Source organism: Chinchilla lanigera, unplaced genomic scaffold (genome assembly GCF_000276665.1).
Source record: "Chinchilla lanigera isolate Chin_1 unplaced genomic scaffold, ChiLan1.0 scaffold00031, whole genome shotgun sequence".
NCBI classification, from domain to species: Eukaryota; Metazoa; Chordata; class Mammalia; order Rodentia; family Chinchillidae; genus Chinchilla; species Chinchilla lanigera.
The window spans coordinates 15200638-15213693 of record NW_004955432.1 but is presented as its reverse complement, the minus strand read 5'-3'; the positions used below and the strand labels follow the sequence as shown (position 1 = coordinate 15213693).

General features: G+C 39.9%; 1 protein-coding gene across 5 annotated transcripts in view; it reads left to right on the top strand.

Moving 5' to 3' along the window:
• The window catches only part of Ica1 (islet cell autoantigen 1, 69kDa), a 160810-nt gene that overhangs the window by 83722 nt on the left and 64032 nt on the right, over positions 1-13056 (top strand). The gene's annotated exons all lie outside the window — the stretch shown is intronic.

Genomic DNA, 13056 nt, shown 5'->3' with positions numbered 1-13056 from the left:
TCACCCACCCTTAATCTCAGCACCCTTAATCCTAGCATTGTACTACCAGTCAATCACACACTGTAGATTCAACCACCTCCAAAAAACCCGGTGACCACATAAGGCTTTGGGGGGATATCTAGACACAAACCATAACAGATAATAGCAGTGCAGTGTTCCATTATATAAAACTCTCTAACTTTAGACTTTTAAATTGTTTGCATTTGAGAAATACTTATGAATCATGCTGCTGGAAACTTCTTTGTGCATAAAAGCTTACCCATGTTTTAGAAAATTCCTCCAAATTGTGTAGAAATATGCTCCAAGAAAATAACTTGCTTAACAGGAAAAGACATTTTAAAGCTCTTGACCACTCAACGAGGTTTTAAATCAGACTGTTGCTGGTTGATAAAATCAATTAAGCTTGAAATAGTAGGAATCTAAAAAGAGACAGTTTCTTTCCACATACTTACAGTTAATAAAAGTGGTAAGTCTAAATTGTAGTTAATAAAATGTTCACTTTGCAAAAAGAAAAAGGAAATTTTTAAAATTTTTTTTTGTGTTGTGGACAAACATGAACTTTTCAAAAGGGAGGTAATGTTAATTTGGGCTGATCTTGTAAGTCATTTTCGCTGACAGTAATGTTGATTGCTTTTGGTCTCGACGGCAAAACGAAGGTCAAGATGTTTATCTTAAACTGGTTCTGAAACTTTAACGTGCTTCACAGTCAGCTAGAAATCTTGTTAACAATAAATCAGCCCCCTGCTGTGCAGCATCTGATTCCGAGAACCTAGGGTAGAAGGTGGGAGTATGGGAAATGTGTGTGTACTCGTGGGCATGTGTGGCTTTTTGCACAACATACAAAATTCCAGAGCAAGCCAGACTTGGAGGAACACTTTCCCAGGCATGAAATGTCAAGCCAGTTAGCAGTTTAAAAGGCAAAGGTTTTTAAAAACATTTTCACAGTGCACATAATCATAAATATTTTTGAGCATATAGGGACGGAAACAAAAATGAACTTGGAAAAAAATGAAGAGATCATTAGGACGGAGGCAGTTTTGATGTCTTACATACAGTACCAGGAGGCAAACACAGACACTCCACCCACCTTAGGCTCTGGGTTCTATTCCTACTACCTTCCTAGAATCTCTGTCCCATATAATGTCTTTTCCCTTTTTTTCTGTATTGTTTCTCCTCTCTGTTTTTAACTTTTTGAGTTGGTATGCGCTAAGGTTTATTACTGAAGCAAGCAAAGTATAATTTTTTTGTTGAGCATATAAGTAAATGGGGGGAAAGGCAGCTTTTTTTCTTGTCCTATGTAGCACAGTACTGATATGATATCACACAGCAGTGGGAACTCCATAGGGAAGAATTTGAAAAACAGCATGATTTTGCCACAAAAAACATTTTCTTACCGGTTTTGGCAAGAGGACTTGCTTCAAAAGTGGAAATATTGACACTTTTGACTGGTGTCATACCTATTCCCTTGGAACTTCCAACTCTAGTTAGTAGCAGTTTTTCCTGCAGCAATATACACTAGTGATTCCTAAACTATTTTTATACATTCTTGAATCGAACAAGAATTGTGGATAATTAAAGCCAGGTTCTGCATTTTGGGAGAAGAGAGCTACAGTTAGGGTAAGAGGAAGAAATAAACCTGGCAAACAGACTAAAAAACAAACAAACAAACAACAACAACAACAACAAAAAAAAAAACAGAAAGGCTGGACGTGGTGGCCCACACCTCTAATCCCTGCACTCGGGAGGCTGAGGCAGGAGGATCCCTGTGAGCTCAAGACCAGCCTGGGCTACAAAGTGAGCTCAAGGGCAGCCTGAACTGCACAGTGAGATGCTGTCTCAAAAAGACAAAAATAAATAAATAAATAAATAAATAAATAAATAAATAAATAAACCTGGCAGTATTGAATTAAAATTAGAGATACAGCTGAACTCCTGGCTTCTAATACATACACACATATATGAATGCATATGTGCATGCATCAAAATATATACATACATATGTAAGTGGGTGTCATACCTATGTGTGATTTGTAGGTAAAAGTACATGTACACATGCGCAGCTTTGTTGACCTTGGTTAGCATTTCCCAGTTCTACCCTCTGAGGCGCCCTTGGGGCAGTTTCACTCCAGTAGCAGTGAGCAAGCTAAAAGTGCAGAGTGCTGTCCCTAAGACCTCCATTCTCCACTAAGATAACTAGGCCTCCTTGGAGAAATGGCTAAATGCAGAATCGGAACAGGAGAAGAACAAGACAGGGCTGGAACATCTTGTTATGCCAAAAACTAAGGAAATACTTAAAGATAACAGGGACATGTCAAAATGGCCCAAGAGCCAGCTGCAAGGGACTCCGATTGGCCAAATGTCAGAGAATTGAAGTATTAAAATAAAGTATTAATTTAAGTAAATAATGATAGTGGATTTCATATTACTGAAAAAAGTGAGAATCCCTGAGCTACCGCAGCATAAACAATGGAGGAGGGCAGGCTTCCGTTGACAGCCCACCGGGTAATATACAAAGAATGATGAAATTAAAATTTACCTTCTACTAGTCGTCATAAAAACAATTGATTCAGGGAAGAATCACCCACGAATCCTAATGCTAATGAATTAGTTAATAAGGAATAGGGTCCTTCCATTGTTCTAAGGTACTTTTTATATATGAAGGGTAAAATAGTAACTCTTAAGGGGAAACCTGCTCAACATCACTGTAGTTAAAAGATGGAGGGTGCATTGCTGGTAACGCGATTCATCAACAGCACATGCCTCCTGATATGATCCGCGGAGAAGCAGCCAGAATTACTTTTGCTATGCTGCCAGAGGCACGTACCTTAATTTAGTCAGGAGGACATATTACACAGCCCAAAATGTGGGACACTTTACAAAATACCTAGCCTGGACAAAGATCCTGGAGCTGTTACAGGCTGAGACTGAGAAATGATACTAACTGAATGCATGCATGGTTTTAGATTCTCTTTTACTATAAAGGCAACACTGGAATAATGGATAAAGTCACAAAAGGTGTGTCACTTACGTAATATTATTGCAGTGTAAATTTCCTGATTTCAGTACCGTGTGTTTTCATAAGGAAATTCTTTATGTTAAGAAATACACAATGAAGTATTTAGGAATTTAAAAAATCATCTCCGCAACTTCCTCTTAAATAGTTCAAAAGAGAGAAATTTGTGTCTATGTGTCTTCATGTGTGCTTAGGAAAAGAAGACAAGGGTACTAAATGTTTAGCTCAGTTTTGTTTTGTTTTTTGGTACCGGGAATCGAACTCAGGACCTTGTGCTTGCCAGGCAGGTGCTTGTGCTGCTGAACTATATCCCCAGCCCCAAATGTACTAAATGTTAACATTGGGAGAATCCAGGTGAAAATATAAAGAATTATGTTTATATCCAGAAATACAAAGAATTCCTGTAACTTCTCTAGAAGTCTGAAATTATGTTTGGTGACACAGAGATTTGAACTTTAAGTGCATTCCTTAGTGATATTATTCAAATTAAGAAATGAAGCATTCAGTATATGAAAGATAGTTAAAAGAATGGCATTACAAGTAAGATTAGTAGAGGTTTATAGTAATTGTGTTATTATATAGTAGTGAAAGGTATTTTGACACATACTTGCAATAGTATAACATTGTATTTATTTTGTAACTTGTAATATAATTATAATGCAATGTCAGTCTTTTAACTACAGCAGTGTTTAGTAGGTTTCCCCTTGAGTTACTATTTTACCCTTCATGGAGAAAAAGTGCCTTGTAGCAATGGAAAGATCCTATTCCTTATTAACTAATTCGTTAGCATTAAGATTCATAGATGATTTTTCTCTGAATCGATTGCTTTTTATGACTACTAGCAGAAGGTAAATTTTTATTCCACAATTCTTTGTATATTAACCAGTGGATTTTCAGCGGACCAGTTAGGGTCCATGTCTTTCATTTTAAGCCCTGCATTTGGAAGACATAGACTGAGTCACTGTCCTGTCAGCTGGGGTGCGGGGCAGATGGGTAGTTAATGTTAATTCATGCTGGAGTCAGACAATGAACGCTTCCTCAGCTCTGCCCACCGTCCTGTGACTGGCCATCTGAGAAATAACTCAGACGGCCACTGAAGTCTTCATCCTACTGGCTTCATGTCCCTGAGAAATCCCAGGGCAGTAAAAATTTAGAAGCGAAATGTTTAACTTTCCAGAATGTTTAACTTTTCCGCACAAGAAAAAGCAAAGCTCCCAGAAACAAACTTCCTGGTCCACCAAATACTCCGCCCAGAAAAACTGACAGATCACACATGCACCGGTGAACTTTGCACTGTTGAATTTATAAACTTCACAAACCAGAAATAGATTCTGTAGTTGATCCAAGAGCCTACACTGTAACAACAGTCCTCTGGTTGTGAAAACCTTTCAGATGCTGGATTCAGCGCCTGCTTTGTCCCTCTGCATGTGATGCGGCCAAGTTAGGTTGAATTGAACCTGAGACGAGAAACATACTGCCTTTGTAGGAATTTCTGAGCCATCTGAAGGAAGGTACTAAATAACCCCCTCTGTTAGGCTGTATAATCCTCCAGGGGGCACCAGAACTTTCCGGTGCCGTTGACCACATTTCATTAAGTCCAGAAAGGCTAACTGCACTGCCTTATTATAATTGATTCCTTCACTGTAACTTTTTCAGTTCCATTAAGATTTTTTTTGTACACTTGCTTTTATAACATTTGCTGGTTGATGGAATGTTTCTGCCTCTCAGGAGGCAGAGGAAGGAAAGAGATCATCTCTTGGATGAGCCTCTAAAAACTGGAGCCATGTCTCCTCTGGGTAAATAGGAAAGCTTTCAGCCCACTTGGAGGGAAGGTTTTTTCCGAATGTTCTTAATCTTGTTGGGGAAAGAAAAAAAGCTGGAGGAAACCGAGATTTCAATTTACTTTCTCAGTTTAATGCTATGCAAAAGCCACCCTGTTATTATCATTATTAATAATAAACACAGTAAATGTCAGACAGGCACTTCATGGCAGATTTTTATATGAATTTTATGTCAGAGTAAGGGGTTGCCAGGCTACTGCATAATATTACTCAGTTCTGGTCCAGGAGTGCAGAATTCCAGCAGGCCTCCTGAGCCTGTCCTTCCAATTAGTGGCTACTTCATTATGAATAAAGAACCCTCATTACTGCGGGCCTTCAAGTGAAATAGGATCCCCTACCTCTTGAAATCCGCCTTTCTAAGTACAGACAGTTCCCAACTTACAAACACAATCCACTTAAGATCCACCAAGGCATTCAGAGGTTGCTGCAGCCTCCTGCAGCTGCCGGTCCGGGCCCCCTGCCCAGGCCCCCTGCCCGGCCCCCACCGCTCTCCTGGTCTGCTCCAGGGAGCACTGCCCACCCCCCTGCGGAGTCAGCTGCCCACCTGCCCCTCAGTCTGCACGCCTCTCGCTGAGGGTTCAGTGAGGCCTCCGAGCTACCGCTGGTTTTATAGTTGAGCTCAGCTATGGGGTAAATAAGCTTTTGTGGTCTGCCCTGGGAACCGAACCACCATTTAAAAAAAAAAAAAAGGAAAAACCTGCCTCCATGGGAAAATGTATTCTGCATTCCCAACAGCCAGCCAACAGACATTAAAATGACTGTGGGAGCTGCCTTACTGCTCCCAGCCAAGCAAGCAGGAGAAAGGACCAGTGTGCGTGTGCTCAGGGTTCTGGGTCCGCCTGTAGTGCTAAGCTGGCCGTGGGCTCTCAGCAAGCCCTTTAACCCCTCTGGATCTCACATCATCTGCAAAACAACCGGATTGCTGTAAATGAGCTCTAAGCCTCCTCCTGGTACAGTGACTCCAACTGCTCAGAGCTCTGCCCTCACTTCTTTCATTCATTCATTCATTCATTCATTCAGAAGCATCTGACTCAGGGCTTCTGCACTGCTGCAGGCTCTGAGCTTAGTGCTGGAGATACAGTCACGTGATACAGATCCCAGCCCTCAAGAGGCGCAGGGTTCACTGAGGGAGACATTGATCTAAGCAGAAGCTTATAACGTAAGTGCAGTGATTGAGATGAGCACTGGGTGTTGTAAAGCTGAGGGGGTGATGTCTAAATCAATGAAGCTTCCTGGGAGAAGGGGCTGCCTGCCCCACTCACTCATCCTGGTTTCTGGTTTAATTATCTCCTCAGTTACTGTGGCTGGATCACTGGGCACGTGGCTCCTTATCTGTGGTTCTAGCAGTCTGGCTTAGCCTTTAGGCTTTAGTCCTCGCAGGAGAAGTTGTGCTTTTCTCCGTGTATCACAGAGAGGGAGAATGCAGGGATGCTCCCGCCAAACTGGGGATGCTGTTCTGAATGTGGCCTTCTTCCTGGTTTAGGGAGTCACAGCATAAAAGGCGCTTCTTTCCCTCTTCTGGGGCGTTCCTTGCCCTGAGAGGCAAAATTGCCACTCAAATTGCCCTGTCCCGGATTCCCAGCAACTCCGGCACTCCCAGATTTAAAAGTAAACTTCTGTACCCAAAGATGTTTCTAGAGACATAGCCACCTCTTGCTCTGCTCCGTTAATCTCTGACTATAATCCTACCAAAAATCCCTTGCAGGTTCCCCTCCTACCCACACCCACTATTAAAGACCAAATAATAAAGTTGATTTGAAATGGCCACTGATATTTGGAGGGTCACTTAACAAGAATGGTTTAGACTTCAGTCTTGACTCTTTGCCTTGATACCTGATATTGTGAAATTATGTCCTTATGGGGTTCCTGAGCTGAGAAAGTCCAGCGCTCAGTAGTTTGGGGAGCTTACCCTGGTAGCCCTGGGTAGGAAGGATACTGCAAGAATAGAGAGAGGAAAGACAGAGATTTCCACAGTAGAAATGGTGAGACTTAGAAACCAAAGAGATATGTTATTCTGTATTATAAAATTAAGTCACTTTTTATGATCCCAAAGCATTCTATTTCTGTTTCATCGATGCAAGCAGGTTGATAATTACATCTGGAAATAATGCCCCCAAATCTTTCTTTCTCATATAAATAACAAAACACGCCCAGAAAATCTTAGGTAACAATTTCCCAATCCTAATTCCATCCTGTTCCCTTAGGACATCTTTAGTATAAGAAATACCCTGATATTACGATAAAAGACATTATCTCTGCCACCAGTATCTACTGGCTTAAGTGATGGCTTCTTCGCTTTGTAGCAGCATAACCTTGGACAGACCTCACAGAAATAATTAGTATTCATTGGATCAGCCTCAGAAGAGTCTACCAAACATTAAATCTGAAATATTTGTAAAGATCTTAGAATAGAGTATGTATGGTCCTTGTTAAGCATAACATAAGCCTTTATATAACGGTCCAATTGTAAGAGTTCATTAAATGAGATAATTACAAACAAAAGACATAGCCTGTGTAGTAAATCAAGATGCTGAAGGGCTGGTCTCTTGAGAAATGCAGAGAATACTACTGAAATTAGAACCCAGCTCCTGCTGGCTGCCTGTTCCCCACATGGAGAACCAATGGCATGTATGACCCATGGAACTGAATGCTTGGGTATGGATGTGAATTCATGATGCTTCCCCCAGTGTGCCAGGTTTCCTTATTTGCTTGATATTGTTGATGGAAGCTTGAGAATTTTGCTTCTGGTTCATTATCTCCTGTCTTTTTCTTACCCATTTATTTGGTTTCAAAATCGGATCATTTCTACCTTGGCAATCTCATCCGTCCCCTCTTCTCCATTCCTACAATAGCCCACACGGAGTGGCCAAGCCGTCTTTTCAAATTACTACTCTGCCTCAACCATTTACCTGCTGAGGATCATCAGTAGCTCCCTAGTGCTTAACACCTGAAATCTTCAGACTGTCCTTCAGGACCCTTGAGAATCCAGCCCATTCTCCACCCTGTTTTCCAGTGCTCAGATTCCCAGAAGGCTGTTCTCCAGGTTTATGTGTCTTTGCATCTCTTTCCTGCTTAACTATTTTGATGCGCTCTTTCACTTGCAAAGCATACCTGTTTGGACAATAAATTCTACAGTACCCCACTGTCGCGCACTGGCCGTTCTGTGTTCCTTACCTCCTCCCTTTACCTGGAATGCCGTCCCCAGATCTATGCTTGTCCAAAAGCTTCCCCTTTTTCAAATGCCCGTTCAAATATTCCTGTGCACTTTCAAAAATCTCCTGGACTACTTTGTATACAACTCATTTGCTGCTTCACGCTTTCTGCTTTGTATCGTGACTACCTGCTAGTACAGCTCCTGTTTCAGACTGGGATCTTTGAGTAATGTAGTGTTACAAAGTGGAACAAAGTGTTTCCGCCATCTAGCACCTGGTCTTACACGTAACAGATACCAGGTACTGACTGCTTCCTCTGTACCAAGCACTGTGTATATGATGCATATACACTGTAGATGCCATTTGTACATATTGCTTCATTTAATCCTAACAAGTGCATTACAAGGTAGTGTGTTTCTGCTTATTAACTTGGAAATTAAGATTTGGATTCATTGACTTGTTCTAAGACACAGAGACAGTAAATCTAAGTGTGAACCTATGAACCCAAATTTCTCTGACCTCAGAGAGCATTCTTTTAACCTTCTTACTACAGCACATAGTTGGCAAACTTTAGTGTACAACAGATCACCTGGAGGCCTTTTAAGAAATTGCTGAGCCAGGCATGGTGGTGCACGCCTGTAATCCCAGCACTCGGGAGACTGAGGCAAGGGGATCGTTGCAAGTTCAAGACCAGCCTGGGCTACAAAGTGAGCTCAAGGCCAGCCTGAACTGCATAGTGAGACCCTGTCTCAAAAAGACCAAAAGAAAGAAAAAAAGGGAAGGGGAGGGGAGGGAAAACATTGCTGAGCCGATCCCACTTTCGGACTCAGCAAGCCTGGGAAATTAACTCCTCTCAACTCACCGGGTGACACAGATGTTCCTGGTCTGGTCTAGGAAGTGTACTTTGAAAGCCACTGAATAAGTATAATCACCGATCAGTGAATGAATGGATGAGGGGATGGATGGATGGATGAGTGGGTACGTTGGTCGGTGGGAGGGCAAATGATACATTTAAACTTACCACTCGATTTAAAATGTCTGTTTTGCACTTTCATCATTAGTCATAATCACATGCTCACTTAAAAGTCTTAAAAGTTCAGGATTAAAATTCAGTTTTATTTTACATAGCAGTTTTTATTATCTCCTGGTATTTTTTAAGTCTCACTCTGAGCTGACTTTGTCAACATTTTTAACTAAACAGGGACATAAATTATTTTATCTTGTTTTTTATATCTTGAAAATGTTCGGTCCAATTAATATTAAGGATGGTTTATGGATTTCCTCCATCTCCCTCTAATGTAAGTTTATCTTCCCTGTACTCCTGGGTATAAGGTTAACACACAATAGCTTTTTAATCTACAGAAGGTCATTAGATTTTATTTCAAGTATGAATGACTCCTCCAGACCTAAATGTATGCTCAAGGGATTATTTGTAAGTGGCCAGGAAGAGAAAAGGCTATTTTGTGATTTTCAATTGTGGTGTATTCCCCAAGGAGTATTGTTAAAACAAGTCACCCCCGCTCCTATGCCTTCTTAGCAAAATGAGCCATCATGTGAATTCAGCTGTTACTCCAAAGTAGAGTATAGCCCCTTTACTATTAAGCACATTGCGTCTTACTGATAAAAGGTACAGCTGGAGCAGAAGGCAGGGTGTTTGCCCTTTCTCTTGTCTTTGTGGATCCCGCAAATGGTACCAAGCAGCAGTGCACGTCTATAACTTAAGGCCTCACATTACTCTACAGAAATAGAATGAGATGTGCATTACCCTTAGGAAATGCAAGCATTCCAAATGTACCTGAGCACTTTGCTGTTTGCTAGCCTACCGCATTTACCGATCCAGAATGTACGATGCTTATGACCTTGCTTGTGGAAGTTAAAAGCTCATTGATTTCTGCAGGTGGAAGATGCTGGCAAATTAACTAGCTCTTTTCATTTTATCAATGAGAGAAGCATCTTAATAAATACCAAGAAGGTACTTTCTATGTTAGTGATAATTGATCATATAATGGAAAACAAATTTATTCAGATCCTATTTTATATTTATTCCATTCTTGGGACATTTTTCTGATGTGTCTTTGTTCTACATTATTTGTTCCCATGTCTCATTTTCCCATCACTCTGAAATTTCTTTAAGAGTGAGAGTCATGCCTTATTCTTCTATTTTTTTTGGTTTTTTTGGTTTTTTTTGGTACCAGGGATCGAACTCAGGACCTTGCGCTTGGCAGGCAGGCACTTATGCCGCTGAGCTACATCCCCAGCCCCATCTTATTCTTTTTTATTTCATTTTTATGCTCACAACCACTGTTACAGAGAGGCATAATTGACCTTCATGGTACTAAATACAAAACCTTGCACACTGCTCTAAACAATAGCGTTAAACATTACAGTACTGAAAAAAGCGTCTCAAACACCTTTTCTGTTTGTCTTTTCCAGATCTCATATCAGAAATTTAGAAAGGTTAAATAAATTGCCCAGGGTTATAAAGCTAAGAGTCTCGGATCCAGACATAGAATACTTTCTACCCTACCACACTGTTTATCAAAGAGTACATGAAGTTGTATCAGAACAACCCCCTCTGTAGAAATCTTCTCCTTCCTTCTACCATTCACAAATCAAAATGTGCGCATCTCATAGACTGTCATCTGATGGGCCTGTGTTGTTCAAGCTTGGAGATAGAAACGCATGGGGGTAGATGGCAATTCCATTAGCCTTTAAGGCAATATGTATTTAGGGAATAGGGTCCTTTGGATAATATTTAACAGTCAAGATACAGTATTCATTTTCTTGGGTAAAGAACTGTAGGAGCACAACTAACTTTCAGTGTCAACTGCTGATTGATAGCTGCTAAACTAATCTTCACCCACCTTTAACAAATTATATACTACAAAGTGAACACCTGAAAAGCTGTAACACACCATCTCAAAACAGAATTTAAAATGGAAATATTGTTTAACATGATGAAAATGATTCTAGTATTTAGATGTAGACACTATTAGTACCTCATTTTTGTTCATTACTGGCTTATTCTATTAGCCGTGTTTAAAAATCTTAAAATAACATATACCTAGGAATATACTGAACAAAAGATATGAGACTTCTATACTAAACTGCAAAACATTGCTTTAAAAAATGAAAGCAGGCTTAAAAGACAGTTTATGGTTTAGAAGATTATTTTCTTAGTACTCTTCATATTGTTCTGTACCTTAAATGCAGTGCCAATCAAAATCCTAATAGGCAGCTCACAAGATGACTCCAAACTTACATAAAAATATAAAGTTTATGTAATAGCCATAGTATTCTTAAAACAAGAACAACAATGAAAGACTTACATTTACAAATGTTAAGATTTATTGCAGAGCTAAAATAATTGAGAAGTTGTTAATTTCTTACCACCTTGTTTCCAAATTCGGCCATGAGTTTAAATAGGTGGTTAGTATTTCTTTTTGGATTTGTAAAACTTTAGATACTCTGGATACAACTCCCTGTTGCGCATACGTGTTAAAGATATCTTCATACTGTTTGTTGTTTGTCCTTATCTTTTCACAATGGTGTCTCTAATAAGCATATTTTCTTATTTTTCCCAATGCATAATTTATTGTTTTCTATTATGGTGTGTTGATTTTTTTGTTGCTGAGACAAAATACCTGACACCCTACGTTAAAGGAGGAAAGGTTTATTTAGCTCACAGTTTGCAGAGGTTTCAGCCCGTAATCGGCTGGCTCCAAGGCAGGGCGGCAAAAGACAGCAAAAGCAACAAGACAGAAGAGTAGGCCTCTTTCTGTCCCTTATATTGTATGCAGGCTACCTAGGGCGGGTGGCGCACCGACACCCATAACCCCAGCATGGACCGTGAGTCAATCACAAACTCTAGATACTGCCACCTCAGAAAACCTGCCCCCCCCCCCGTTGCTTGCTTGGGGTTTTGGGGGGACCTCCAGACACAAACCATAACATACGGTTAGTGCTTTGTGTGTCCTGTACAAGAATATTTTGTCTATTCCAAAGTCACTTAACTGTGTTTTGTTTTGAGACAGGGTCCTGCTGTGTAGTTCAGGCTGGCCTTGACTCACCATGTAGTCCAGCCTAGACTTGAACTCACAGCACTTCTTCTCTCTCAGCCTCTCAAGTGCTGGGATTACAGGCCTACACCACTATGCCTGGCATGTCACAGAACCACCACCTTTGCGTTAGTTTGTGATCCACCTTTACATAATTATTGTGTCTGATATAAAAAAGAAGTCAAGTGCATTGTTTTCCATATAGATGTATAAATGATCCAGTGTCATTTATTAAAAAGGCCATTATTTCCTCCAGTAGGTTGTGGTAATGCTCTCATCATAAATCAAGTGACTTTATACGTGTGAGTCTACTCATGGAGTATCTACTCTGCTCCATTATTTTGTTGTATTTTCTTCAGCCAATGCTATATTATCTTTTTAAAATTATTATTATTTTATTATTTTAAAGGGAGAGGAAAAAAACAATAAAATGATACAGACTTTGGAAACAAGGTGGTAGGAAATTGATGATGGTTATTACTATCTCAATTATTTTAGCTCTATAATAAATCTTAACCTTTGTAAATGTAAGTCTTTCATTGTTATTCTTGTTTTAAGAATACTATAGCTATTACATAAATTTTGTATTTTTATGTAAGTTTGGAGTCATCTTGTGAGCTACCTATTGGGATTTTGATTGGCACTGCATTTAATGTACAGAACAATATGAAGAGTATTAAGAAAATAATCATCTAAACCATAAACTGTCTTTTAAGTCTGCTTTCATTTAAAAAATAGACAAAAAAAGTGCACAAGTACTTGACCAAGAAAATATCAGAACTACCAAATATATATGCAGAAGCACTTATATTATCTGCCATTAGGAAGTGGTAATTAAAATTTACCATTAGTTAAAAGCAGTGAAAATAGGGGCTGGGGATTTAGCTCAGCGGCAAAAAGCGCCTGCCTGGCAAGCTCAAGGTTGTGAGTTCGGTTCCCGGTACCGGAGAAAAGCCAAAAAAAAAAAAAAAAAAAGCAGTGAAAATAGCAAA